Raw genomic sequence first — 27,832 nt, 5'->3', positions numbered from 1 at the left:
ATTGAAGTCATGGAACGTCTTCATACGCGCCCGGGCCGCTATGCCCACGAACCCCTTACTGGCCTGGCCGGAGGACGAGGTGACTTGAAACAAACTCTGGAAGAGATCCATGTAGGGCTCGACACGAATGGTGTGGCAGCGAAGCAGGAAGGCAAGAAGTAAGTAATGGGCATTCGGTACCAACTGCCCGGGTGCGATGCCGTAGTGGTTGAGAAAGGATTCGACGAAGGGATGGATAGGGAAGCGAAAACCGAGGTACAGGGACTACATGTGAATCCCGAAGAAGAGGGGTGTCGGAGGCTCGGTGACATTCCCCGACAGGGAAGGCAGGCGTACCTCGCCCGCAGACCCAACATAGCGTTCGGCCTCCTCAAACTCCTGCACGGAGGTCCGAGCCAAAGTCGAGGCCGCGACGAGTGTCTCTAGAGGGGTGTACTGGACAGGATCCTCGTACGGGACCGCAAAGGGGTCCTCCATGACGGGAGGATGGGCGTCCAACAGACCCTCGTATGGCATGGTGACCTCCCCAGAGGGGGAATGGGCGGGAAAAAGAGTGGGGGGGTCGCTGGTTTCGTCCATGGGAAGGATGTGAGTGTCTACGGAGTCCAAAAAATCGTCTAAGGAACGAGAAGAAGTGTACATGCACCGACTAAACCTACGAGATAAAAGAGAAGGGGTATAAGAACGGGGCATGCTTGAGCCATAAAAGAAAAAAAAAAAAAAAAAAAAAGAGGGTGGTCTTTAAAGACCCCGGCCCAGGCCCGCGGTCGGGCCGGCACGGCCTCGGCGGGCAAGGTCGGCGGAGCCCGGCCCGGCGCCGGCGTGCCCACGCTGTGGCCGGAGCTGCTCAAAAAAAAAAAAAAAAAAAAAAAAAAAAAAAAAAAAGAGGAGGCAGTTTGGAGGACCTCGACCCTAGGCCGAGGTCAAGGTCGGCAGGACAGGCCGGCCGGCACGGCCTCGGCGACCGAGGTCGGCGTGACCCGTCGCCGAGGGGAGGCGCGTCCCCGGCAATGGGGGACGGCCGTTACCGCCCTCGCCGTGGCCCGAGCCCGGGGGGTCGGCCGGGGACCACGGGAGCAAGGCCGGCGAGCCGCCCCCGTGGCAGTGGCGCGACAGCGCCGCCGCGACAGAGCAGCGGCATCATGGCGAAGCAGCGGCGTCGCGGCGGCGGCAGGGTGGTGCGAAGCAAAAAAAAAAAAAAAAAAAAAAAAAAAAAAAAAAAAAAAAAGGGAAAGAGAGAGGAGAGAGGGGCGTACCAAGCTCGGGCCTAAGGCTCGGCGACGGGGTAGTTGGAGGACGGTGTTTCCGCGGGCTCGCCGGAATCCGGTGATGGCTCGCCGGAAGTCGCCGCCGTGGGGTCGCCGGAATCCGGTGGAGGGGGGGAGGGGGGGGAGGAGTGTGAGGTTGATGGTGAAAGTGTAGAATAAGAGGGGAGAAGGGGTTTATATAGGAGAGAGGGAGATGAAGAGGGGGAAGTTTTGAAATTCAAAATTCAAAAAAAGGGGGGGGGGGGGGGGGTGAAGGTGAAGAGATAGATGTGATTGGTTGACTTGAAGGAGATGATCAAAACCTAAGAGGACTCTACTGTGTATGTGTCCTAACAGATGGATTCGTATTCCGGATGGAGTTTTTCATCATTATCGCGAGAAGTACACCTGGACGGCACCTATAACGCAGGGACGCAGGCGTCTCGGGGTCGGCATTTTGTTAGGTCGGCCAGAGCATCTACTCTCCTTCACTGACGATTACTTGCAGCTCGGAGAGTGGGGGACTGATGACGGATATATCAGGAACCGACCCGCACCGACCCGAGGGCGCGGACAAGAACGGGTCCCGGGGCGGCGCCACGTACCCGTCCCGGACGGGGCCTCGCCACGTGGCCCCCGCACGGGCCACGTCGGAGGCCGGGCCGACCTCCAAATGGGTTCAGCCCGAGCCCATGACGGGCTCGGCCTGGCCCCACGGCACGGCCCGGTCGCGAGACCGGGCGCGGTCAACTCGGATCTAACCACCCCCCGCTTTGGGGGGTGGCGGTTAGGGGCGGGGGTTGTATAAAAACCCCCCACCCTGTCTAGTTAGGACACGATCTAAATTTCCTACATACTTTGCCCTAAAATACTACTGTAGTAGCCAATTCTACGGCATTTAATACAATCTACGGTCTCACGGCCTTGGCTATATCATTCGTACCATTTATTTATTATTCGTACTCTTATTCGGGTTAGTTAAGTCGGACCCCCGGTTTAATTAATTCCATCAATAATAAATAATAATAATAATAATAATAATAATTAATAATAACACGGAGTAATGTTTTAGTGTTTGGACTATGACCTTTGAAACCTTCAATGACAAACTAACAAACAAAGAAAAAAAAGTAACAAACAAAACAAAATACCCAGCCATCCCGTGGCGTGACCTCCCTCTATAAATACTTGTCTTGTAACACATTTTGCCAGAAGAAAACAGCTACAGCAAAAATGAGGAACTGATCGTTATCAGGGACGAAGTTAGAAATTCGATGGAGGGGGGCGAAGAAATAGAGACGGATTCAGAAAATTTTTTCAATAAAGGCGAAACATTAAAACAAAAGATATAATTTAAAAAATAAATAAATAAATTATCTAAGAAATATAGTTATAAATATTATTGGATATAGACGAAAAATAAAACACATCGAAACTTTATAAAAATATTCATAACAAAATATGAAACATAATTAATTTGATAAAATAATTTGAATAGAAAACACATTATTAGTTACACATCTCATTATTAATATAAAAGAATGTTATATATATATATATATATATATATATATATATATATATATATGCTGCTGGAAATCAGCAGATTTCCGACCACCTAAAAGTTGTCGGAAATAGCCTTAATTCGGTCGGAAATGTCTGTTCCGACCACTTTTCCGACCAATTTGGGTATCCGGAAAAATCCCCTTCGCTATTTCCGACCACTAAAGAAGTGGTGTAAAATAGCGACCACTTTTCTAAGGCCGTCGGAAAAAATGGCCAGTATAATAGTCGGGCAGGTCCGGATTTTCCAACCACTTTGGTGGTCGGAAAATTTGACGTAGTCAATAAAAAAAAATCATTTCACCACAGAGAGGAACCCCTCTATAGTGATATATATATATATATATATATATATATATATATATATATATATATATATATATATATATATATATATATATATATGTATATATTCCTTTTTGCAAGTTGGTAATATATTTAATGAAAAGCATATACACATTTCATGTGTTCTTGCCGGTAAATAATCCAAATTGAACTCTGTTCACAAAGCATATGATCTCTTAGAGAAAAATAAAGTATGACAATCAAGAGTAGCAAAAAATTTTAATACAAAGTATCACAATCCAAATATTGTACTCATAAATCAATCCATGAACTACATCCTTCACTTAACTTAAAAATGGTGCAATCAGTTAAAATTTTAGTATAAAAAAGTATCATACTATGGGGAAATGATTTTTATAAGAGTTATGTAAGAACAATTTGATTACTAAAACATACTACCTTGCCAAATGTGCTGAAATGCCCGAGCAAACGCATCACCCCTTCTTTTTGCATCTTCAGTGCCACCCTCACTAGCCACTGCCTGAATATTTAACATTAAGCTGATTTAAAATCATTACCAAACATATACCATGTCACAGATAAGTAATAAAGCCCATAAAAACATAAAAAGTAAGATAGAAGTTCACCCCAATAATTATATTCCTGAACCAAACAAATTCATCTTTTACCTTATCAACAGGGTCTGGCAGATGTTCAGATAATACAGTCAACCAGTTACCTGCAACAAATGAGTATTCAACATAAGAGAAGAATTGAGGAAACAATTCTTTGTTAAGACTTAAGAAAACTTGATATGTCTCTTTAATCTTCATAATCATAATTGGCAAACATAACCATAAGCTTTGACAAACACAATCAGTATCATTATCAAGTTTCAGTAAACAGAACTTACCCTAGCTCACTAAGATCGGACAGGTCTACAGTGTTAGGTTCATATCTGTAAATAATTTTTAAAGAGTCAAATTTAGTTAAAGAAATATCTGTACAATTGCTAATTCTTGAAAATAACAGAAACAGAATGATTGCTACCTTAAGAAAATCTTAGTTCATAGTAAGCAAGATAGAAAAAGAAATCATATAATAAGAGCACCTTGGATACAGTAAGAAGTCGACAAGTGTTTGTTCAACCAGAACTAGATACAGAGTGCCAGATAGCATTCTTCTTCCACTCACTGTAAAAATCATGTAACCAAGAATCAGGTAATCTTGTCAGTAATGGGTAGAAGTACATATCCAGCATCAGTACACTCAAATATTTTGTAAGACCTTGAAGAATTCTAGAGAATTAGTGTGAAGAAACACATCCTATATTTGTATGTCAGTAATAACCAAGAGGAAACAGATAATAAAGAGGGATAAAAAAAGTAATGAGATCACTTCAAATTCAACAAACACAAAGTACACTCAAAGGAAAAGGCACGAGATACAAAATGTAAAAGAAATAATGCATGCACAATTTAATAATGTGCAAGAAGCATGTGATCAACAAAACATGAGAAAGTAAATAGAAATTGAAGGCACAAATTAATCAGGATGCGTTGGATGTGCACATATTCTGTATATGTATGACGAGAAGAATCTTAAAGGAAATTTGAGATGACGGAATCAACTTGGCATACATTTTGGGGTTTGCCAAGATTGGAAAAACCCCCAAGCTTGGGACAAGATGAAAGACACCAACATTTAATTTGCTTGCATCAGACCGAAGAACTCCTTTAGATGATGGAACTTCAAAGCCTCCCAGCCCTGTAGTTCCCGGTGGAGCCATTGGAACAGGAGCAATAATTTCAGTTCCCTTCTGGACAAACTTTTCCATCCACGAGATCTGCAATTAAACCAACCAGTTTCCCAAATTATTCCATCTCTTATGATTAGTTCAACTATTGGTCCTCTTGGAGCTCTTGGTTGTGTGTATGCATAAGCTTGTGGCACAAAATGACGTGACAATCCTTCCCCCTTTTCGGCAGCATCTATGAATTGTTGAAAGCTCTTGGTGGAAGAATCTTGCTTGTCACGCACTCCCTCTAGAAGATCCATGTGAATACGCGATTGAGTTAGTAAACCTTGCACTTGTTGTTCCAAAAGTTTGAGCCTCGACGTAGTATCGGACCCATGCTTTCCCATTTCATTGAACAACTTCATCACATCTTTCTTCAATTCATCTTTGGCCGTGTCAATTTTGGTTTTTAATAGGCCTTGCCTATTAAACAATTGTTGAGTACGATCCACCATCTCCTTGTGATAATCATCAAGTTTTGTGTCCATTGCCTCCACCTTTGTTCTCAATCCACCCGTAGATTCTTGTACAATGGCTTTAACATCTCCAACAATCTCTTCTCTTAAGGCTTGAGTATCGATCAAGGGTTCATGTTGCACGGGTGGGGTTGGAATTGGCAAAGGGTGTGCAAAATCATCTCTTGGTGTGGTAATCATTGTATCAACAAGGTTGGGTTCGGCTTCCTCGGTGTTGTAGCAAAGAAGCAATGTTGATCTATTTCTTGGAAGTTCTTGGTCATAAAACTCATAGGAAGATGGCAAATTCCTTGTTTCATCCAAGTTCAAAGAAACCCCTTGACTTGGTGCATTTCCTTCTTCCCGAATAGACTCTGTAACCTCCGTTACGGGATGTGGAAACTGGAAAGTAAGATTCAAAGCTCAAATTTTCATTCAAATTTTCATCTCCAAAATTCGCAGGATATGGATCAAATGCCACGATCTCTACACCATCATTTCTCGCCAAAGATCCCTCTCCGGGTCCTCTTCGGGTATCCTCTAAAGACATAGTGGTGACACGGCGAATATCATTCGGATCAAATTCACCTATAGGCACTTCGGTTGTGGCTTCAACCATCACTCCCTTTTCGGTTCTCTTCTTCTTAGCGAGCATGGTCAAGAAGCAAGAATTAATCACCGAAAGCCGGGTAGCTCTAGCAAGATCACGTGTGCCCAACCAATTCAACACCATTTCTTCCCTTTCCAAGGTATTCGGCCCTATTGATTCGGCTAGCAAGTTGTGATCCCTTAATCTCCATGCTCTCCATTCTAGTGCTCTTTTATACTCCTCCAAAAGTGCACTATCCGCCCCAATTGTTGATATTTCATCATCACTTCCAACTTCAACTTGATCATTCACAACAACATCGACTTTAACTCTATTTTCCTCAACAAAGCCGTGGCTCTCAAAGATAATTGGGTTCGTGTTTTGAGTGGTTAAGGGTCTTGAGATTGGGTGGCTTGATTGTTCTTCGTTGGATCGGACGGCATGGGTGTTTGAACCTTCCTGGCTTGGTTCTCGGATATATTGTTTAAGGTTTTGGAAGGGGTTGGGCAATTTTCTTTTTTCGGGTGGATTTTGGTAGGCTTGAGGGTAAGGAGGGATTTTTAGGTTCATTGGAGTTGGGTGGCCGAAAGAGGTAGCTATGGTTTGTAATATGCTTGGCTTTGGTAAGGGTGACATTTTTGGTTCTCAAAATCTCACCAACGGCAAACCCGTAACCGATCTCCTGTTGAAACCATCCATCCACCAAAGGCTTGGTCTTCCTTAAAGACTCACACAACCTTCCAAACATAAAGGCACCCCAATACACACAAACATTGTTCAAAATAATGTCCATAATCAACAATTTTTCTTTTGACAACTTGTCACGGCAATGATACCGGGATTCTACACATTTATGAACAATATCCAACAACAATCCATAATCCTTCTTCAAATCTCTTTTGTTACCATTAACCTTCGGAGATAGCGGTGCGTTTGCATTGCGTACCTCGGCCCAAATGGCATTGACATCATGCACATGATTTTCTACCCTCAAATTCGATTCAACAAGATTAAACATCCTCCGAAAATCATCGAGATTAATTTCTACATCAACACCTTTGATCATAGAAATAATTGAGCCATTTTCTATTCTAGCATTCATGTATAATTCGGTCACCTCATCTTTATAGAAACCAACATATCTAAAAGTGCAAAAATTTAACAACCCACTAGATTCGAGAGAGTTGATAATTTTTACCCCAATAGATTTGTCCTCCACTTGCTTATTGAAGTCGGTGACATCAAGAATCATCCCGCTAAGTACACGGCTCGACCTTCTTGATCCTCCAGTTGTGAATGACTCCATCTCCACTTGATTAGCCTCCATTTGAGTAGAAATAGAATTTAGGAATCTTTTGGTGCAAGATTGAGTGATTCGGCAGTGAGGTTCGAAATAGGATAGAAGGGATGGGTTTTTGGATTGTGAGGTTATTTGGGTAGGATTTTGGGTTTGGGTTTTTGTGTGTAGAAGGTTTTTGTGTAGAGAAATTAGAATGGGTGTTAGAACATTGAGAGATTTTTGGATTCTTCTTGTGCTATGTTTCCGGCCGGCGAGAGAGAGAGAAGAAGAAGATTTTGTGTTCTTCTTTAATTCCACTTTCTACTCGTTAGAATTGAGTGAGAAGGGATGCGAAATTACTCCTTTGCCCTCTAGTGGGTAGAGAGAGAGTATTGATCTCCTTGAGGATAAATTCGACCTTTCACATGATTTTAATTTGCCAGCTCAGATTTTTATACTCCATTTGTGAGTACATGGCGCCAAAAATTGTGCTTCAAATAACCGCCAACCTGGAGCAAATCAGAAAAAAAAAAAAAAAAAAAACTCGAAAATAATCTGTTAGACCAATAAATATACTCCAGATAAATATTATTATTTCAATTTCATATTTCAATAAAGCTGATTTTCTGAAAAGAAACCTGAAAAAAAAAAATTGATCAGACTGATACCTAATATCTGAAAAGAAATTTCAAGTTCCCAAAACAATTAAATCTTTTGACTTTCTAAAATTGGGCCTAACTTGTTTGACTTTTGAATCTCCAAAATGGGCAAGCATTCATCAGAAAAACATTTTTCTCAACATGCAAACTCAAATAAACCCAATAGGCATGCAAATATCTAAATTTCCCTTAAATATATTCATTTTCATCAAAATTAACCCAATTGAAAAAAAATTGTTCCCCCTAAATTGCATACTAATCTCAAATTAATCTAATTAAACACATTTAGCAAACAAATTACACAAATCAATTATGCTAAAACGTGATAATTTAAATAGACATACGTATCACATAAATAAATCACAAATTTAGGTACGCAGATTTCGTAAGACAAAATTATAACACATAAATTTTACGAAAACATGTACACAAATAAACATATATTATACGTACATACACAAATAAATTAAGCACATAGATCACATAAATTACATGCAATACACAGTACGTATCAAAAATTAACAAGAATTAAGAGTTAAGGAATTGCTTAGCTCATTTCGATCATTCCCATTTCATGCCTTAGAGTTGCAAAACGAGATTCACACAACGGCTTTGTGAGAATGTCGGCAATTTGATTCTCCGTGGGAACATGATCGATTTTCAAATCTTTCTTTTCGACGTGGTCTCGGATAAAATGGTGTCGAACGTCGATATGCTTGGTTCGCGAATGAAGCACCGGATTTTGGGTTATGGCGATTGCACTTGTATTATCGCATAAAATTCTAACATTTTCGCACTTAATCCCATAGTCCAACAATTGTTGCTTCATCCATAAGATTTGTGCACAACAACTCCCAGCTGCAATATATTCGGCTTCGGCAGTGCTCGTAGCTATGGAGTTTTGCTTTTTGCTGAACCAAGAGACCTGTCTTCCCCCTAAGAACTGGCATGTCCCTGAGGTACTTTTTCGGTCTATTTTACAACCTGCAAAATCTGCATCTGAATAACCAGTTAGTGTAAAATCTCCTTCTTTGGGATACCATAATCCCACATTGATTGTTCCTTTAAGATATCGAATTATCTTCTTAGTTGCAATCAGATGACTTTCTTTGGGCTTTGATTGGAATCTTGCACATACGCCAACCGAGTAGGATATGTCCGGTCTGCTTGCGGTTAAGTATAGTAACGATCCAATCATCCCTCGATACATGTTTGATCGACGTCTTTTCCTTCATCATCTTTATCCAATTTTTGAGATGTACTCATGGGAATTTTGACTGAGGATTTTCCATCTATGCCAAATTTATTGATAAGATCTCTTGTGTACTTGGCTTGATTTATGAAAATTCCTTCTTCAAGTTGCTTGACTTGCAGTCCCAAAACGTAATTTAATTCTCCCATCATACTCATCTCGAACCTGTTCTGCATGAGCTTAGAAAATTTCTCACATAAAGATTTATCAGTACTTCCAAAGATAATATCATCAACATAAATTTGTACTAATAAAATGTGATTATTTTCTTGAATTCTAAAGAGGGTTTTATCGACTAGACCTTTGGTGAATCCACAACTAATTAAGAACATCGACAAGGTGTCGTACCAAGCTCGCGGAGCTTGTTTTAACCCATACAATGCCTTCTTTAATTTGTAGACTTGATCACCAACGTCTTTTACCTCAAAACCAGGTGGTTGTTCGACGTAAACTTCTTCTTCAAGTAAGCCATTAAGAAATGCGCTCTTTACGTCCATTTGATACACAACGAAATTCTTGTGTGCTACATATGCTAGGAATATCCGAATTGCTTCGAGTCGTGCGACAGGGGAGAATGTCTCATCAAAATCAATTCCTTCTTCTTGTGAATACCCCTTCGCGACTAATCTTGCTTTATTCCTAACAATGACGCCATCTTCGTTTGCTTTGTTCCTAAAGACCCATTTAGTGCCAATTACATTTTGGTGCGTTGGTCTTGGAACAAGTTTCCATACGTCGTTGCGCTTGAATTGATCTAATTCCTCTTGCATGGCATCTATCCAACTTGGATCGGCTAAAGCTTCATCAATTTCCTTTGGCTCCAGTTGTGATAGAAAACATGAGAACATTGCATCTTGTTGTTGATTCCTAGTAGATGATCGCGTTTTCACTCCGTCACTTGGATTTCCAATGACTAAGTCATGGGTGTGACTTCTTAGCCATTTCCGATTTGGTTGAAAACTCATTGGATTCTCAGAGTTTCCTTCTTGATGTGATTCCACTTGTTGTGTATTATTGACGAATGCTTCTTCGGTTTCAACTACTGGAATTTCTTCTTGTTGAATTTCAGTTGGAGGCATGCGTGACATTTCGGGTATCTCATTTGATATTGCCTCAAATTGGTGAGTACCCATATCACTTGATTCTTCTACTTCCTGCAACACATTATCTTCGAAATTGTCATTAGAAGTAATTAAATCACGATTACCTTCATCATTTTTGCAATTATTGCCGTGATTTTCATCAAACACAACATGAATCGATTCTTCTACCACCATGGTTGATTTGTTGAAAATTCTATACGCCTTGCTGGTGGATGAATATCCTAAGAATATTCCTACGTCCGCTCGCTCGTCAAAAGTCTTTAATTGAGACTTTCCATTAACAAGTACAAAACATTTACAGCCAAATGTATGAAAATAAGTGAGATTGGGTTTTCTCCCTTTCCATAATTCATATGGTGTTTTGTTATAAGACTTGTGGATTAGACTGCGATTTTGAGTATAGCACGCCGTGTTAATCGCTTCTGCCCAAAATCTCTTTGGTAGACCGGCGGCCGTTATCATGACTCGTGCGGCTTCCTTGAGTGTTCGATTTCTTCTTTCAGCTACACCATTTTGTTGCGGCATTCGTGCGGCAGATAATTGATGTAAGATTCCTTGTGAATTGCAATAGGATTGAATCACTCTGTTCACGAACTTTGTTCCTCGATCGGTTCGTATTGTTGCAATCTTCATGTCCTTTTCGACTTGTAGAAGTTTTAATAGCTCTGGCAGCTTTGATAAGACTTCATCCTTTTTCTTGATGAATATTGTCCAAGTGTACCTAGAAAAATCATCAACAACAACCAAAGTATATTTCTTACCACTTATACTTACTGGGTCTACTGGACCAAATAAATCCATGTGCAGTAGACTTAAGGGTCTTGATGTTAACTCTTGAGCTTTGACTTTGAATGATGCTTTGATTTGTTTTCCTTTCTGGCATGCATCACAAATTTGATTTTTCTTGAACACAATGTTGGGTAGTCCTTCGACTATATTATTTCTGGCAAGCTTGTTGATAGTTTTGAAATTCAAATGATTTAGCCTTCTGTGCCATTCCCAACAAGCTTCATTAGAATTATTTGCCATCAAGCATACGGATTCCTTCGTTGTACTCCAATCCACAACATACATGTTTTTCTTTCTTGATCCGGCGAGTACGACTTCATTCGTGGATTCGTCCTTGACTTGACATTTGCCTTTGTAAAATTCTACAAAATATCCTTTGTCGCAAAATTGACTTGTACTAAACAAGTTAAATTTTAATCCTTCGACATAAGATACGTCATCAATTCGTAGACCATTTTTCACAATTGCGCCAGTTCCTTTTGTCATTCGATATCGATCGTTTCCACCGAAAACTACTTTTGGTCCTTCGATACTTTTGAACTCAACTAGACTAGCTTTATTGCCGGTCATATGTCGAGAGCAACCGCTATCGAAATACCAAATTTCCTCTTCGTCGATTTCACGCGCCATATAACATTCTTCATGTTCGGGTGTCTTGCCCACTTGGCATAGTAGCGCCGTATCTTCTTGTGATGAATCACTCTCGTCACTAGATGATTCTTCGGATTCACTTGCCTCTAACGGATCGCTTATTAGTGCCTTCCGTTTGCCCTTTTTGAATTTCTTCTCTTTGGATTTGTATTCCACTTGTGGAGAAGTATTCAAATTTTTGTCCGCCTTGGGGTGTGGACATTCGGCCATAAAGTGTCCAGGCTTTCTACAATTGTAACACACGTTTGTATTATCTTCGACCGGTTCCCTTCTTGATCTTCTATTTTCTCGAAAGAAATTTCCTTGTGGTGATCCTTTGTTCTTTCGCATGAACTTCTTGAATTTCCTAACAAATAGAGAAAATTGTTCATCAGATAAAAAATCATTATTTCCTACTGACCTTGATGTTGAGGGTTGTTCAGCCATCAATGCGGATGTTCGTTCATCACGTTCTTCCTCGACTCGTGTCTTCATTTCGAACTCATACGCCTTAAGATCACTAAAGAGTTTATCCGTAGATAATGTCCTTAGATCTCTATGATCGCGCATTGCAGTCACCTTCATATCCCAATTTGTAGGTAGTCTGCGTAACACTTTGAGCGATATTTCTTTCTGGGTAATGGTCTTTCCCAGATCCGTGATTTCTCCAAGAATTTTGATCAATCGAGCTTCCATGTCGGTGATGCTTTCGTTCGGTAGCATTTTGAAATCTTCGAATCTCTTCATGGCAATGGTTAGTTTGTTGTCTTTTTCTTATTCATCGCCTTCACCGATTCCGATAAGTGTATCCCATATTTCTTTTGCTGTGGTGCACTTTCGAATCTTTGGGAATATGGTGTCATCGACCGCTTTGAACAAAATATCTTTGGCAATGTTGTCCAAATTATTTCGCCCTCTATCTTCCTTTGTCCACTCCATTTTTGGCTTTGGTATATATCGTGGAACATTTGGAGTTAGTGCGGCTGCAGTGTTAACTTCCATAATTTGGATAGGACCATTTGCGATGACTTTCCACATTTCGTCATTTAAAGCAGATAAGTGCACCTGCATACGTATTTTCCAATCATCAAACTTATCAAGTGAGAAAAGCAAATTTTGAGTAAGAGCCATATCTCTCTTCATTTTGAAGATTTTGAGATCTATCTAGCAGTCAAAATTGACTCAAATAGACAACCGCTCTAATACCACTTGTTGGTCCCGAAAGGGTGGCGAGAAGTCTAGAGGGGGGGTGAATAGACTTCTCTAACTTTTTAAACTTTCTTTGAAAACACACAAGGCAAATAACACTTTGGTAATTTCAAATCTAAGTAACAAGTATCAACAAGATAAACAACTTAGAGTGTGCAGCGGAATAAGTAGCGGTAAAGTGTTATGCTTAATTAGTGCGGTGCTCCAAGAGAGATTCTAAACATGCTACACGTTAGAAACACTTGATATGGTTCAAGGATGATGTATGTAAAGTTTGGCTTGCATGCAAACGTGGGAACTATCAAACCCAGACAGATAAAGATATGCGATAAATCGTAATCGGGTTAGTTCGCAGTTAGAATAAGCATGCACAAAATAAATGAGCAGTAAGTAAATAGAGAGAGAGATTTATAGTGGTTCAGAGGTGGTGTAATCCTCCTAGTCCACTCTTCTCCTTTTACTTCAAGGAGGAAATTCACTATTCTTCGATCACCCAGATACAATAGTAATAAGTGTCCAACGACACTTCTCCGAGTGCTTCGCACAAAGCTACACTCCTCCAAGGTTTTTCGCAAGCTCCTCTTGTTACTCCGCCTTCCCGAGTACTTCGCACCAAGCTGTACTCCTACACCACGAGAACTACGCACAAAGCTACATCCTCTCAGGGTTTTCACAAGCTCCTCTTGTTACTCTGCCCTTCACCACGAGTGCTACGCACAAAGCTACACTCAACCAGGGTTTTTCACTCTCTCTAGTTACTCCGCCCTCTTTCTACACTCAGTAGAGAATATTACAAAGAAATAAAATTTCTCTCTCACTCAGACTTGAATTTAATTCTATGAAGCTCTGTTTCCCCCTTTTCGGCTAATTAAAAAATAACTTGTATCTTTTGCTTGTAGGTCTTAGCCGTTGTTCAAGTTGTTGAACTGCTCAATCACTTGGGGTTCTTATCTCTGAACTCTTCACTGCTTGTTTTCAAGTCTGCTTGGACAATTTATAGCTAGTGAAAGCTATTTGCCCGTTTGATCAACTATCGATCTTGATCGTCCATTTTGAATTGTAGTTGATCAAATAATATTGTCAACTTGATCTGAAATATTAGGTAGATGTCATTTCTCCTTTTGTCAGATGATTTGAATAATTTTCCCGTTGCTGTGTCTTGAATTTTGTAGCCTCCAAAATTTGAATAAGTTCGGCGCGGCAATCTTTGACATTTCTGGTCCTTCATAAATACTCTGACATGTCAAGTTGATCAAATAATTTATCTGTTGATTCTTGCTTGAGTATAAAATAATTTCTCCGCGAATCAGCCTTCTTTAAGCGTCTCCGGTTCCACTGTTAAAACTTGATGTTCAGATGAAAATATATCAGATATTTTCTCCTTCGTGATCCTTGTAAAATATTATACTGGAACCTCTGTAAAAACTTCATAGTTGTTCATGGTGAGATGCTCTGTTTCGAATTTAAGCTTGGTCCACCATACTTGGTGTGTTTCTCCATATGGTGCATGGCTTTTGTGAGACTTGTGCACTTTACTTAGTCTCCATATTCTTAGCTAGTCTCCTTTACCTAGTCTGCATCTAGCTAGTCTCCCATACGGTTTGGTATACTTTGAGCTACCCATACGGTTATACGGTCCAAGCTAGTCTCCCATACGGTCCAAGCTAGTCTCCCAAGCTTAAAAATGCTTCACTTGAGATTCAAACTTAAGATCATTTGGCATAGCTCACACGCGTTTCTTCCAACTCCTCTAGCATGGTTCTTGGTAACTTATCCGCAACTTAATTATGTTAAGCTATAATCCCGCTTAACATTTAAAATCAACTTGTGATTTTCCAGACTTGTACATGGGTTGCATGATATGGGTGCACCATACTCCGTAGACTCAAACTGACTCAAATAGAATAAAAATGGGAACTACTTGATTTTTCAAAAATACATTCGGCTCATCAAAATTTACAATATATTCCTAACAAGTATGTCTTAAAAAATAAAGACTCTTTTTAACAATAAAGTCTACAGTTTTGGGTGTACTTATACATCTAAGTGTATAATACTATGTATAACTTTCATATAAAAAAAAAAAACAATTTTTTTAAGAATATGTATAGGAAAACTGTTTGTGGTTCCCTTTCTAGTCTACTATTATGAGATTTTAGATATTTGATGTTTTTTTTTTAAAAAAAACTGTTTAATTTTTTTCCTAAGTTGTGGTGTTAACTTGTTATACCTAAGTTATATGATAACTTTCATATAAAAAACAATTTTTTTAAGAATTAAGTATAGGAAAACTGTTTTTATGAACCTTTCTGGTCTACTATTATGAGATTTTAGATATTTGATGCATTTTTTTAAACTCTTTTGATTTTTCTAAGTTGTGGTGTTAACTTGTTGTTTGTTTAAGTATCATGCAAGATACTCTAAGTGTATTATAGTATGTCCTAAAAAATAAAGACATGTTTTAACAATAAAGTCTACAGTTTAGGGTGTAGTTTCATATATAGGAAAACTGGTTTTAGTTCCCTTATACACTTTATTGTTAAAACATGTCTTTATTTCATATATGTCTTTATTGTTAAAACAATAAACTTTTGATGCATTATTTTTAAAAAAATCTGGTCTAAAGACTTTGAATTGTATATACAATGCAAGTCAAATTCTAAGCAATATAGTATTTGTTGTTTGTCCTAGGAAATAATATAGGAAAAAAAATAAAATACAATAGTATCCTTAAGTAATTTTGTTATATAATTAGGAGAAATTAAAACATACTAAAAACCATAATAAAAACCAAAATAGTCCAGAATAATACTCAGTTAAACCAAAACATAGTCAACAAAATGTTTAGTGCAATGCAGAAATTAAAAAAAAAAAAAAAAGAAAAAAAAGAAATCAAAACAGCTCAGAGGCTTAAAGTATTGTTCAGATGTTTTTTGAAACAATTCAGTTCATCTTCTCCTTCTTAATGAGTCCCCCCTTTGACCTTTTGCTCCCTTTTGAGGATGAGAACTGATCCAGCAATGACCTTTTAGTAGTAGGAGAATCTGCTTGAGCATCAACTTGGGATTCTGATGGCCTTGTGTTAGCAGGACTATTGACCTCTTCTTCTTTAGAGGCTTCCTGCAAAACAATATGTAGAACAAAAAATTAGAAATTACTTAACGTATTTAAGTAAAAGATAGGGTTTAGTTAAACACAAATCACCTCAGAATGTTGAGAAGTGTTCTCATCCTCTTCTATTTGCTGTGACATTAGGTCTTTTTCTTGATCTTCAAATAATCTGGAACAATAAGGATCTAACAACTGCTCATCCATTAGAACCCTCATTACATTGTAAGCTGGATTACTGCCTTTCATTTGAGCTCTTTTAATCCCCACTTTAAAAATCATTTTTAAACCAATCACCACCTCAATCTCAGTGGGGATGTCAACATCGGCCTGATAAGTACTACGATTAGTAAAAAAAAGAATAGAAATTTTAGAAGGCTTATACAATTAGTAGAAGCAACAGAAGTACCTTTTTGTACTTCTCATACAACAGAGTAGCAAGAATGCCAACTAATTCTGCCATTTCCCTATCCCAGAGCAGGAAAGTTGCATCTGTGGTTTTGTCTAAGACTCTCACCAAAAGCTTATATCTAGCAATACCTTCCTCAAATGGTTTTACACACTTGTCACAGCTTAAGACCCCTTGAATTATTTTAAGCTTCCTGTTACAGCCAGGTGTCATGCATGCCATGTAGTACCAATCGTCTATAGAAGACTCTATAGCCATAATTTCACCAGGAATATAGTAATCCTCATCCTGAAAAAATAGTTACAAAAAATATGTTTAACACCACAAAATAGATTTGTAAGAAAGCTTTTTAATATGTAATTAACAACATGCAGCTTAGATAGATCAAAGATTGTAGACACAATCCTTTCACCCTTTTGGAAACTCTCAATCCCTGTGGACTGGGAGTTTAGAGTCACAGTGCTCAAACTTTTAATTGGAGTCTCTTGAACTTTTAACCTGCAAAAAATAAATAGATTTTTAATCAGTAAATGACATTCATTTAGAACTCATAAATGGTAGGAAGTTTATGCATTACATAGACTTACTGAGATTTGAAGTCCTTGAACTCATCAAAATTAGCATTTACCCAGATCTTAGTTGCATCATATGATGATGTTATTCTGACCTCACCTACAAAAAAATACACATATAAAAACACATAGCATTGGTGTCTATTGCATAAATTAGAGGAGGACAGTATAAGGTTCAAAGACTCACCACTAACCACCTTTGCCCTACAACATTGAATAACTACAATCACTGGTTCATTTGAACTTGAATTGTAGTATGGCAGTAGAGACTCAACATGAGAATCCCACAAGGTACACATCAAGTAGTTATCACTGTTTTTGGTAGGTAGAAAAGGAAAATAATTAAATATAATAAACAAAAAAGGAAACTTAGAAAGTGGAATAAATAAACAAACCCTAAAACTATAGGAAATAAACAAAATATATAAAACTTACGCATTATCACAGATTTGAAAGTCAATTAGTTTTGTGGCTTTACCACCCACAATCTTGTCTACAGGGTTATATATCTCCACCACACGACCTATAACATCTGAAACATATTGAAAGAATATAAGCAGTGATTATATGCCTAAGCAATTTTATTAGTAATAGTATAATTAGGGTTTTACCAATGAGCTCCTTGTCATTAACTTCCTTGGGATCTTTCAAAGACACAAAACTTGTAAGCCGAAACATAAAAAGTGGAAAGCCTATAGAGTTGATCTGTTTGACTTCTGTTTTATAATTAAACTTCAGCATATAATTATGCTGAGTGACCTTGTACAGGTAATAGAGACTCAACATGAGAATCCCACAAGGTACACATCAAGTAGTATTTCCTTTATTCTCGTATTTGAATAAATATTTAACCGATCTCGACTAGTTGCACCATTCAACGTTAATTTTTGTGCAATATTTTAGAAGCAGATGTTTATTATGCGAGACAACGTAACGGTTATCAAGTTCGATTCCATTCCTACTGATTATGCGTCCATTGCAACGCTTTCTATAGATTAGGTAACCATCTTTATCCAAAATCGTCTGACTAACATATTTTTTTGGAAAATACTTTGAACATTTACCATTTACCATGCACATCGAATTCTTCCGGAGTTGTCTACATGGTCCGTGCAACATGAATGCGCTAACTGCGTCATTGTACTCATTGTCAGCATTTGGGTCTGGAATTTAAGCAGAAATCAAGGCATCAATTTCGGTTGCGGAATTTACCCGATTTATTCTTTTGGCAAATAGCAATATGTGCGTGTGATGGAGTTATCTTTTTTGAAATTCAATCGTGTAGATAACTTATCAGAATTAAAAAGAAAAAAAAAAAAACCAGTTGAATTTTATAAAATTGAATTTAGATTTAATTATGGCACATTAAAGTATGTATGATAATCAAATACATACCTTCACATATGTCGCCAAACAGCTTTTCTGTTTTGATCTCTTCAATCAAAGCATCAAGTTTCATCTTAAACACGAGACAAACAATATTGGGTCTATCCTCTGCTTTAAGGCCATGTTGTGCAACATATCGCTCAATCTCAGGCCACTTCGGGTTGCATGTGAATGTTAAGAACAAATGTGGATAACCGATGTGCCTGCATATTGTCATTGCATCTTGATAGTTTTGAATCATATACCTAGCTCCACCTATGAATGATGATGGGAGTATAATTCTTTCATCCCGATCTGTGGGATCTAATTTGCCCCTTGTTAATGCATCATTCAACCCCCTGATAAGCTTCACAATCCAATGCCTTTTGATGAGTTCTAATGTAGATCAAGCATGCATATTCAATCATTGTATATGCATCAACCAAGTATTGTTGAAATAATCTCCTAGAATATAACAATGTATGCTTCTCATTTACCTTCTCATGTATATAGAATGAGAAATACTCTGTAGGGCTAATTCTTGTCCTACCACCATGATGTCCTTGCCGCCATGCATGTGTGCAAATCCCATTTTCCATGCTCGCACCAAACATGTGGAGATCGATTATCTTTTTGTTAGAGATAGAGTTTCTTCTGGAGATATTCAAGTAAATTTTATTTCATCCAAAGATAACATTTTTACTAAAGCACTGCCTGACCCTAGATTTTATTTTATTAGAGACAAGCTACAGGTGACTAGTATACCTTGTGCTTGAGGGGATATTATGACTCTATGTATTTGAGTTAGATTATAACTCTATGTATTTGAGTTAGATTATGACTCACTATCCTAGTCTCCATGTGATTTTCTCCCTTTATATTCATGTATTTTGTATCTTTGTAATCATGTTTATTCAATACAATTTATTCCATTCTCATCGTTTCTTTGTTAATTGAATGACTTTGACTTGTACAATCCTTTACAAGCTTTGCTACTTTTTTAGAAATAATTCTTACGCCATTTTTGTTCCAAAAGTAAAATTAAAGAATTTTTTTCTAATTGGCATGAACAATTTTGATTTCTTCCCCTTTTAATTAAAATTTCAAAGAGCTAGATCTAAGTATCTCCAGAAATTTTCCTAGACTCTAAATAAAATAAAATTGAAAATATTAATAATTTTTAAATTACATGATTCCTCATTTTCTGCTGACCTTGGTACCTCTGTGCCAACTTTTATGGATTGGTTTGATGTGAAAAGCTTAGTAACTCCGTTGAAAACTTTCTATAATATGACTGTGAGAATTTCTGGTTCTCTTTATGTGACATCTAACACTTTCTTTAGTGAGATCTCTGATCTTAGTTGCATGTTAGATGACATGACTGGTGCTGAATTTGGAAATGAAAAGGTGAATTTAATACCTGTTATTCTGTTGAGCATTGTTTAAAATATGTATGTGTTAATTCTTTGTATCTTTGCTTGGTTACAATCTTAACAGGATATGGGCGCCCAAATGAAAACTAGTTTCAAAAATAGGGGGGGGGGGGGGGGGGGGGGGGGGGGGAGGACGGGGGCGGTGGTGGGGACACTGATAAAATGAACTGTGTGATATTCTTTGCCAAAATTTTGGACCCTAGAGATAAAGTTGAGTATATGCCTGCCCAGTTTACTCAACTTTATGGTGAAGATAAAGGCAAAGACTGTTTTGCTAAGGTCTAATCTGCACTGGTTGAGCTGTTCAATGATTATGCAGCCACTTACTCTGTGAATGTAAGCACTGAACCAGCTGCTGTTGCCCAACCTTCTCAACCAGTGACAGTGCAGTCTAGTGCTACTACTGTTGGTAAGTCACAATCTAGGTTGAAAAGTGAACTCAAAAGGCAAAGGTTGGAAAGTGGTGGAAGGATTAAACAGACTGAGCTGCAACTATATTTGAGTGAGGCTGTTCTGGAAAACAAGGATGATTTTGATATCCTTAGATGGTGGAAGGTGAACTCTGAGAGGCTGCCCATTCTCTCAAAATTGGCAAGGGATATTCTTGCAGTTCCAATATCCACTGTGACTTCTGATTTGCTGACTTGCTAACTTGCTATTGCACACCTGAATGCTGAACTATTTTTTGTAAACTTGAAAAATGTAATTAAAGTTTTGTAGTATGTTCAGTCTATAAGAGTTCATTAAGTTGTATGAGTTTTGTTTTTTAAGTTGTAAGTTGTTAAGTAGTTAGTAGTTACTACTTAGCTAGTTAGCTAACTTAGCTTTACTTAAACCAATTTTTGCTGATTTACTTATTTTGTGCTTAATTTGTATTTTTTTTTATCCAATCCGACTCAATCCGAAATCCGAGCAAAATCATCCGTAATCCGACTTTGAAATATCCGATGAGTTAAACCCTTAAATAAACGGATAGGGGAATAATCTGTCACTCCGAAATCTGAACGGTTTAGGGGTTCCGAAATCCAATCCGCCCGAACCCATCCGATGCACAGTCCTAGCCATAGTTACCATATTCTAATAATCCCTTTTGTTACGACTCTTGAGCCTGAATATTTGGACAATCCTTTGGTTAGCTCTCTTTTCTGTATTGGGTCTAATCAATGGGATTCTGAGTTAGTGCGGGACTGTCAGGAAATTCTTAGTCTTCCTATTTTACCCTCTATCATTTTGTTAGAGACAGAGTTTCTTCTGGAGATATTCAAGTAAATTTTATTTCAACCAAAGATCAACTTGCTGACATTTTTACTAAAGCACTGTCTGACCCTAGATTTTCTTTTCTTAGAGACAAGCTACAGGTGACTAATATACCATGTGCTTGAGGGGGGTATTAGGACTCTGTCTTTGAGTTAGATTATGACTCACTATTCTAGTCTCCCTGTGATTTCCTCCTTATATATTCATGTATCTTGTATCTTTGTAATCATGTTTATTCAATACAATTTATTCCGTTCTCATCGTTTCTTTATTAATTTAATGACTTTGACTTGTACAATCCTTCTACAAGCTTTGCTACTTTTTAAGAAATAATTCTTATGCCATTTTTGTTCCAAAAGTAAAATTATTTTCTAATTGGCATGAAAAATTTTGATTTCTTCCCCCTTTTAATTAAAATTTCAAAGAGCTAGAACTAAGTATCTCCAAAAATTTTCCTAGACTCTAAATAAAATAAAATTAGGAATATTAATAATTTTTAAATTACATTTTTGGCTCATCAAAATTTTACAATTATTCCTAATAGATTTATTTTAAAAACATATGCAAGAAAATGATGTTCAAGGTTTCTTATTTGTTATCTTTGATGTTCAACTTTGAATGCTATTTGTATAGTAACACTAATTAATACACCAAAATTCATGTTAAATTTTATATTGTATTTTTTTACAGTATATGTTCAACAATTATGCCAACTTTGATTGGGATGAGCTTCGAACCTAAGACATTCCTTATGAAAATCAATAAGTAAGTTAAGAATAATAAATAGTTAATGGATTACTCCATTAATGGAGTGCAAAGGTATTTAGGAAAAAATAAATAATATAGTAGAGGGTAAAATAGGAAAATAAAAATATTAAAATAAAATTAATCTTTTGGTCCTCTATTAAAAAAATAGTTGAAATTTCGTTAATTAAATACAACGGTATTTCGCTCTTCAATTATGAATACTTTTTTAAAAATAAATATAACGGGTCAACGCACTTTGTATTAAAAAGATAAAAATGTCCTTCAATTTAACGAAATTTCAACGATTTTGTTGATAGAGGACCAAAATTGGTCATGTCACAATAATACTATGACCAAAAGTGAATGTTCTGATAAAAATAGATTAAAAGTAGATTGCCACCTATAAATATAAGACCAAAAATGGAACTAACTCAAAAATATAGACCAAAACTATAAGTCAAAGGTTGACTTTTACAATTTAGTTGCAACTCTTTACATGACCACAGATTCTAATATTCATCTTTAAAAAAAAAAAAAAAAATCCCAACGAAGTCAATTAATTATGTGATCTAGTATTTTAGAATATATTACTTGTGTGCATAAATAAAGAGAAAATTGACCAATAATTAGTCACATTAATGACTATTTGTATACTTAAAAATATATTTGGGTGTTTGATGATTATTTGTTAGCTGATAGTTAATTGAGTTAGTTGTTTTATCTAGTTAGTAGTATCAATGATTTATAAAAAAAGATGTTTGGTAAATTTACTATTTACTATAGAGTAACCATTTGGTGTCAAAAAAAAAAAAAAAAAAAATTACTTCAAGTAACTTTTTAAAAGGAAATATAATAATTTAGTTTATTGATATTGATAAGTTAAATCAACAAAATTATTTACATAACACTCATTTTAGTTATTTGACCATGTCAAAGAGTTAAAATTGATTAAATAAAACAAAAGTTAATTGATTGCTAACTGTTTTTCAAACACACCAATTATAAACCAAATGTGTAACTTTTACACGTAAGTAACAGAGTGAGGATAAAAATAATCACTTTTGTGAATAAATATTAATTAAATAACGATCAATTTTAGAACTCATAATAATTAAGAAGTATAAACAAAATTTACAATCACCTTATAATTTGAACTAGAAATGCATGCAATTTTTTCTTATAGTAAAGGGATCCAAATTGAATTATGATACTAGTCACTTTTTTTATTTTTTTTAGGGATCAGTCATGCTGCTTTCATCTTTGAAAATATATATGTAACTTTTTCAAGTGATTATATTGATCATAAGAATAAACATAACTATTTTTATGACTAATTAAGGATCACATTTACAAGTACTAATAATTAAAGATTAAATTAACACTGATTTTATGAGTTAAAAATGTAATTTTTGGGAAAGAAAAAAATGTAATTTTATTTTTCTTAAAGAAATTTATAGTTGTGTATTACACATTTAAACTTTACATACATCAACACACCTAGACTTTGATGGACTTAATCAACACATCTCATTTTGACTCTCTATGGCATGTTTGGTTCATGGAATAGGTCGGGAATGGAATAACATTCCTTGGAATAGATCTATTCCATCGTTTAGTTGGATCATTTTGTCATGGGAATAGCATGCCTAGGAATGAGCTATTACCTTCGCAAGGGTAATAGCCATTCCTAGGGGGGCCTTGGTATTAGCTATTCCCATGCCCTTGGGAATAGCTTTTATATCACAAATACCAAAAATACCCTTTGCACATTATATAATATTTATATTTATTTAATAAATATAATGTATTATATAAATGTATATATTTAATTAATTATAATTTTTATATATCCATATATATATATATATATATATATATATATATATATATATATATATATATATAACATTCAATATATCATAATCATATTCATTATTATTATTATTGTTGTTATTGTTGTTATTATTATTATTATTATTATTATTATTATTTATTATTATTATTATTATTATTTCTATAAGGGTATTTATGTCTTTAAAACCTATTCCATTTCTATTCCTTTAACCAACCAAACACTGGAATACAATTACTAAAGTCTATTCCTCTAGCTAACCAAACAACAGAATACAATTCCTATTTTATTCCTTACCTATTCCATTCCTTGTGGAATAACATTCCTATTCCCTCCAAATTCATTCCGTGAACCAAACGTGCTACTAATGTAATCATACAATAAAATAAATAAATAAATAATAATAATAATAATAATAATAATAATAATAATAATAATGTTTTAGTGTTTTACCATATCAGACTTATCCATATTATATAACATAACTAAAAATATATCCAAGCCAATAACCTATTAAGTTCACTTAAAATTAAGTTGAGATAATATTAATGTTTTTTAGTAAATATTTAAAATATTTTTGGATATATTCATTTGAGTTAAATGTAAATATATACTTTTTACTTGGCAAAAACTTGTGTGAGACTGTCTCATGTACATCCATGAGACGGGTCGGGTCAAGATAAAATATAATACTTATACTATCAAATGTATTACTAAATCAGGAATAAAATGTTTATTATTCATATGAGAAAATGTAATACTTTTGAGAAAAAATATTAAATAAAACATTTGTCCTTAAAAGTATTATGTTTTCTGTAAAAAAAAAAATAAAATTAATTCTTGATTTAGTATTACATTTGCTAGTATAAATATTACATTTACATATTAACCTGACCCAATCCGACCCGTCTCACGGATAAAGATCCATGAGATGGTCTCACACAAGTGTGACCCTTTCTATTTTGAAGTTTAATATATGTGAAGTTTTAATATCAGATATCTGGATCTAACTTATATTACGATATAACATAACTAAAAATATCTGAACCAATAATATATTGAGTTCAATCAAAATCTAAAAATTAGTGTAGAGTTCAAATTTTAATTGTGATAATGTGAATAATGTCTACCTTTAAGCTTAAGCAAATAAGTTATGTTTATATACGTAAATGCAAGTAGAAAAGATAGAAAATGATGATAAATAAAAGAAAATGATAATTAATGTAATCAATGTAATAAATAAATATGTACTCTGATTCGTAAGTTGATAATGGTAAAAATGTGGTTGTAGTGATATATAGCCAAAATAGATATTATTTATTTAGAAAATATTTTTCATTTAGAAAATAGTTTTTAAGAATTCTCAAGTTTTCTAAAAAATTGAAAAATATTTTTAATTTTCAAAATCAAAAATGTTAGTAATCAAGTTTTCTATTTTTTGTTCTCCAATAAAAAAATTGGAGAAATTTTTCAATTGATAAGCAGCTCGGCCTTAAATTTTAATTTACATCCATCACTCAACACATGGCAAATTCTTGCGTGGACCATGGTCCATACAGTGTTGTATGCACCATAACAAAAAGTACATTTTTAATATAATAAATGTACATTATTTTTTTACTGAATGTATATTATACAATATAATGTACACTCAATATACAAATAATGTACATCCCCTAAATATAATGTACATTATTTTTATATTGAATGTACATTATTTTTATACTGAATGTACATTATTGTACAGTATACAAAATATGATCTACACAATTTGTATGGACCATGGTCCATACAATAATGATTGCTCAACACATCTACACTTCGTGGACATACTCAACACATCTCATTTTGAATTTCTGACATAATCATACAATAATAAATAATAATAATAATAATAATAATAATAATAATAATTAATAATAACACGGAATAATGTTTTAGTGTTTGGACTATGACCTTTGAAACCTTCAATGACAAACTAACAAACAAAGAAAAAAAAGTAACAAACAAAACAAAATACCCAGCCATCCCGTGGCGTGACCTCCCTCTATAAATACTTGTCTTGTAACACATTTTGCCAGAAGAAAACAGCTACAGCAAAAATGAGGAACTGATCGAGTGATCGTTATCAAGGACAAGTTAGAAATTCGATGGAGGGGGGGCGAAGAAATAGAGACGGATTCAGAAAATTTTTTCAGTAAAGGCGAAACATTAAAACAAAAGATATAATTTAAAAAATAAATAAATAAATTACCTAAGAAATATAGTTATAAATATTATTGGATATAGACGAAAAATAAAACACATCAAAACTTTATAAAAATATTCATAACAAAATATGAAACATAATTAATTTGATAAAATAATTTGAATAGAAAACACATTATTAGTTACACTTCTCATTATTAATATAAAAGAATGTTATATATATATATATATATATATATATATATATATATATATATATATATATATATATATCAGTGTGTGTGTGTATTAAAGGCAGAAAGGCTGAAGAAGAGAGAGATGTACTTCCCAATGAGAAAATATATATGCTATTAAGGTTTAATATATTACAACTTATATAGTGAATTAGTTGTGGCTGAACATCAAGGACAGACAAAATTTTTTTCAATTTGGATATTTTCTTGAAAATTTCCTATTAGTAAAAGCCCCTTGCAATTTTGAGATTTTTGTTTCAAATATTCTTGTCCAAAGACTAAATATGTTATGAGTGTTCTTGCTTTGTGTTCAATGTGTAGTGATTATTCGATCTTTTTTATTATACTATCTGCTTATTGAACGATACCAATATACCATTCATGGTTGTTAACTTGACGCGGTGAACAGCATGTAGCAAGAATTGGTATAATTGTCTTAGAATAATACTCTTCTTTAACCTGTACACCAAATTTAAAAAATGCTGCCTCAAATAGAGTAGAAAAGTGGATGGACTTACCCAGCGGATTAAACCCGTTTTGAATTTAGTTGAGAGCTCGTTGCATAATCATGCACCCTTTTGTCAAGACACTCTTGGCCGAACTAGTTGCATAGAGTTTACTATCCTTTTAGATGAACTTGTCACATAGGGTGTAGCCACCTTGTCACATAGGGTGTAACCACATTTCTTGATTGAGCTAGTCAGTTCACATATGGTGTAGCCACCCTCCTTGGTTGAGTTAGTCGCATAGGGGTATTATAGCTACCCACTCGGTTAAACTTTTTGAAATGGTATAATCATAATCGCTCTCGCATATGGTCTAATACTCTAATACGCTAGGCCGCCCACTTAATTGAGCCCTTATCGCATAGGATCTAACTGCGCAATTTCCCAACATACTGACCGCCGTCCGCCGATAGAGCATCATCGCCATAAGTTCAACTGCAATTTTCCTCCAAAATTGACCACAGTGGGAGTCGAACCCACGACCTTTTGATCCGAAGTCAAACGCGCTAATCCACTGCGCTATGCGGTCATGTCTGTACAAAATTATGAAATAAATATACTTAAACACAATAGTGATACAACAAAAGTGTCAATCTGTTAACCAGCGAGACGAATAAATACTCCGCATATGCAACAAATGCTTTGTATTTTGTAATATAATTATAATCCACTTGATAATTAGGAAAATTCAATTTATTAATAATTTAAAAATATGAAAAAGTTAAGGGTGTGTTTGGTTGACAGGTTTAGCTCTAAGAAATGGGTATCAAAGTGATTGGTATTGTTTGGTTGATAGGTTTTTAGAACACTACTATGAGTTTCAAATATCCCCTTAATTGAAATACCCATACTCAAATAAAATAAGGGTATCATCCCCTTTCATTCCCTTATTCCTTCTCATCCCCTTTGATTAGTGCTTTAGAATTTTTTTTTTTTTTTTTTTTTGTTCATATTGGTGTTTTGTATGTCTTTATATTAGAATAAATTGTCTTGATTTTGTGTTCTTGTATTTTAAAAATATTTATTCCCATTATTGGATCATACATAATCAAACAACATTATTGATAATCATTCACATTCCATCCTACTAACAAATATGCAAAATACTTTCACTAAAAGTCATTACCATTACCAAGTATTTGATACCCATTCCGATTCCCATGTGCAAACCAAACACACCCTTAGTATATTTAATGTGAATTTTGATCCGAGAAAGTTTGTTTGAATCAATAATAAATATAATTCTTTGAAATTATAAAAAATAAATCTAAGCTAGGGTTGGTT

At 35.5% G+C, this 27,832-nt stretch overlaps 2 long non-coding RNA genes and 1 other non-coding gene across 3 annotated transcripts; 1 reads left to right on the top strand and 2 right to left on the bottom strand.

Annotated features, from left to right (window-relative positions):
* Positions 1–3,554: 3,554 nt before the first annotated feature.
* On the bottom strand, positions 3,555–4,047 carry LOC109163286. The gene is made up of 3 exons (XR_002051242.1): positions 4,009–4,047; positions 3,785–3,834; positions 3,555–3,636 (listed from the first exon to the last, which is right to left on the bottom strand). It is a non-coding gene; the product is annotated as an uncharacterized LOC109163286 (long non-coding RNA).
* Positions 4,048–7,941: 3,894 nt separating this feature from the next.
* On the top strand, positions 7,942–27,395 carry LOC109163284. The gene is made up of 3 exons (XR_002051240.1): positions 7,942–7,957; positions 9,132–9,133; positions 27,270–27,395. It is a non-coding gene; the product is annotated as an uncharacterized LOC109163284 (long non-coding RNA).
* Positions 27,004–27,077, bottom strand: TRNAR-UCG. Its single transcript has one exon. It is a non-coding gene; the product is annotated as a tRNA-Arg (tRNA).
* Positions 27,396–27,832: the final 437 nt, after the last annotated feature.

This window comes from Ipomoea nil, unplaced genomic scaffold (genome assembly GCF_001879475.1).
Source record: "Ipomoea nil cultivar Tokyo-kokei standard unplaced genomic scaffold, Asagao_1.1 scaffold3016, whole genome shotgun sequence".
NCBI classification, from domain to species: domain Eukaryota; kingdom Viridiplantae; phylum Streptophyta; class Magnoliopsida; order Solanales; family Convolvulaceae; genus Ipomoea; species Ipomoea nil.
The sequence above is the reverse complement of the archived record's forward strand: the minus strand, read 5'-3'. Positions and strand labels throughout refer to the sequence as shown.